Here is a 3,757-nt window from a genome sequence, read left to right on the forward strand (position 1 = left end):
TATTTGTGTGTGTGTGTGCATGTTTACTTGTGTTTGCACAGGTGTGTGCACTAGAAGGGATTTGTGTGTGTGCACATCAAAGCAAGGAGTGCAGATAGGTACCTGGGAGTGAAGCAATAGAAGAGTTTGTATGCAAGTGGGTGTGTGCCCACTGTGTGTGTTTATCTGTGGAGCTGGTCCCATCTTGGAGATGTGGGTGTGAGCCAAGAACTTGGAAAATGGATATTTACAGATCTCCACATTTACTGGCTCAGTAGCTGTATTATTGAGGGTGATATTGGAGATGAGGGTGATAAACTGAGCAGAGTCCAGAGTCCTGGTATGTTACAAATGTGTTTAGGGCAATACTGGGGAGGGGGAGCCTTGTGCAGGCTTGTGTCTGCCAAAGGGAGTGCTGGTACACAACTGTGCTTCGCTTACAGTGGAGCCTGTTGGGGAAGGAGCTGTTTGTGCCTGTGGAGCAGGACAGCTGTGCTGCTGCCTGTGTGCTGCAGGGTGCTGTGCCTGCCCTGGGCACTGGGCATGGCTGGGTGTGTGCCTTGTGCCACAGCCAGCCTGCAGGAGCCCAGGGGATAGTCAGAGGTCATGAGTGTGCTGGCTGTTTCTGCCCATTCCCTGCCCAGACCCTGCCCTGAGCAGTCACATCTTTTGCCCACAGCATCAGATGGCAGGGCAGTGTTTATTGAAAATGGTTCCCACATGTCTGGAGGCAGGGCTGATCCACAGTGCAGCATCACAGTGGCTGGGCATCCTCCCTGCAAACCACAGCCACTTTGGCTTGAGCAGGACCCTGTGCTTGTGGTGGGGCAGAGCTGTGCCTGTCATCCCAGCAGTGCTGGGCAAAGGCTGGCTGCAGGACACCTTTGTGTCATTGCAGAGGCAGTCCTGGAACCACAGCTACTTCTGAGGAAAGCTGAGTCTGCCAAATCATCTGTAGCTCTGCTCTGCCAGGTCTCACCATGATACAGTGAACAGGTCAGACAGGGCAGGTCTCAAAAGCTGTCTTTTTTTTTTTTTCTTTTCTTTTTTTTTTTTTCCCTTCCAGCAGAAGCTCTTGAGCTCCTGTTGCTTGCCTGATTTTACTTTCACAACAAACCCCAAATAATCCCAGGGAGTTTTACTATTTCCTTGTGTAGACAGGGGGCAGAGATTAAAGATCCAATCTAAATAATCTAATTCTAGAGATAATCCTTTTGCTCTTATCTCCAATTTCGTACCAGGGAGCTGCTTCCAAGGAGCTCTACATAGCAGGGCACAGCTGTTCCCTTGTGGGCACCTGAGCCTTGTAGCCCTGTGCCATTTGGGAGGGCTATGGGGCACTGGGGCTGGCTCACACTGATTTCTGAGATACCCCATTAGCCATGAGGCCTGCTCCTGACCCACATCTTTTTGCTGCTCTTTTTGGACATCCCAAATGCTGCACCCATTTTCCAGCAGTGAATGGCCCTAACCATATGCCCCTTGTTGCTCATGAACAATCAGGGTGCTAGGTAGACCAGGCAGGACTGATTCATTTTGGCACAGCTGCCAGGGGACAGGCAGAGGTCAAGGGATTGAGGAAATGACCCTGAGCCTTTCACTTGTGGGTTACTGGTGTAAATCCAGCCTGCATCAAGGGACTGACTGATGGCTCAGTGGATTAGTAACAGGATGGAGCCTCTGACATCTGGGGCACAAACTGGCATCAAGCAGCTGGTGTGACAGCAACTATTGATTGGGGACAGCAGTGGACACAGGGCAAACAGCATCTGCCATCCTCTGCCAGGAGCTGCCAGCAGCCTGTGAGCCAGGGTGAGGGGGCTCCTCTTGCCCCAGATGAGCACAGCCACCGTCCCTCCTCACTGCTGCTCAGTTAATCCCTCGTGCTTTGTGATGCACTACTGATTCCTGGAAAATGATCATCCAAGCTAGTTTTTAGAAAATGCTCACCCTGGGAATACCTGGTAACACTTAAAGTGTTTATGTGCTTCAAAGTTGTGTTCCTGACCCACACATCACAGTTGAAAGTGTAGGATTGGGGAGGATCATTTGTAATCGGCACAAACGAGCTCTAATGAGGCCTCCCTCAGCCTCACCAACTGGACAGCATGGTCCTGGCGATGGCTGCTTGCACTCCTTTGGTAACAGAACTTGGGGGACACCCAACAGGTCAGAAACACAGAAGGGAGACAGGAGATTAGCCTGGATTTGATCAGATGCTGCCAGGGCTGGGGTCTGTAACGCTGAGATGATTTGCCAGGAATCAGTGTGAGGTGGCTGAATCTGGGGAGGTGCTAAGTTACACATTTCATGCTACCAATGTGGATGTGCTTTCCTAAGGCACCCTGTAGTTTTAGGAACCCCTTCCTTGCAGCAGTGCTGGTGTGGGAGTGCAGCAGTGCTGTGTTTGTCCTGACCCAGTTACATCATGAGCCCAAGAACCGATGTCACAGCAGCAGGAACATGCTTTGGGATCCACTCCAGCCTGGGCAGAGCAGACTGGGGAGCAGGGGGTGGGTGGTTACACATCCTGCCAAACAGTTCACTTCTCCAAGACTGTGTCTGGTTAAGAGGCCCAGAGGTGCATTACAAAAGCAACAAATGCATTTAATTCCCAGTCTGCAGCACCAAGTCTTTATTTATAGAAGCCAATGCTTTGCGAAAGAGTTGAATTAATAAAATATCACTGGCACTTGAAGCAGCCACTGCTATTGCAGCCGGTGCCAGGAGTGCAGCCCTGAGGCCTGCCCGGTATCTGATGCCTCAAGGAACGCCGTGATCAGACAGAAGGGCAAACATTAAGTTATTTGTTCCCCCTTTGTGTAGGGAATGAGTTTCATTCCACCTCCCCCTCTCACTCCAGCCACCCAAGACCTTGCCAAGGTCCTCCAGAAAACAAACCCAGGATTTTACATTCTCCTATAAAGTCCAAGCCAGGGCTCAGCCCACTGGCAGTGTCACGGTCACCTCTCTGCCTTCCCCTTCACTGCCCGCTTTGCTTCGCCCGCAGGTTATAGCGGTGCGAGGTGCTCGCACGCCACCGGCCGCTTCGCTCCTTACCGGGCGGGCGGCAGCTGCCTATACCCTTACTCCATGGCAGGGGCGAACGGGAGAACCAGCGAGTTCTGCCAAGGCAGCGAGCGGAGCTTGGCAGCCGCCGTTCAAAGCACAGCGGGCACGGAGCTACCGGGACGTGCCGAGGAGCCGCTCCCGACGGCGGGGGAGCTCCCGCTGCCCTGGGTCCGCTCCAGCCCCTTCCCCGAGCGCACCGGGTGCGCTCCGCTCCGCGCTGCCGCAGCGCCGCCCGTTGCCGTGGCAACCCTCGGTCTGCGCTTCCCGCCGCCGCCCCGCCGTGCTCCGCGTTCCGCCGCGCTGGAGCCCCGCGATTGGCGGCGCGGAGGGGCGGGCTTTGCCCACCAGCCGCCGGCGCTCAGGCCAGCTCGCCGGGCTGTCCCCGTTGCGGACACGGCGCTGGGGAGCCTCGTCCGTCCCCGCCGCGCTTTCCTACGGGAACCTGTTCCACACCCACTCCGCTCCCTGCGCGGGCGGTACCGGCCCCGGGCACCCCGGCCCGCAGGGACCCGGCTCCCCGCGCCGCTCCCGCCGCTGTCCCCGCGCCGCTCAGCCCAACCCGCCCATCGCCGCCGCTCATTGGCCCGCCGCCTTATGAATATGCAGATACAGGCCCGCGGCCGTCTAATGGCAGGCGGGCAGGTAATTAATATTCTCGTTTCGGCGCGCGGATTGGTCGGTGCTCGTCCCGCCCCGGCAGCGGGGT

This window comes from Zonotrichia albicollis, chromosome 18 (genome assembly GCF_047830755.1).
Source record: "Zonotrichia albicollis isolate bZonAlb1 chromosome 18, bZonAlb1.hap1, whole genome shotgun sequence".
Lineage (NCBI taxonomy): Eukaryota > Metazoa > Chordata > Aves > Passeriformes > Passerellidae > Zonotrichia > Zonotrichia albicollis.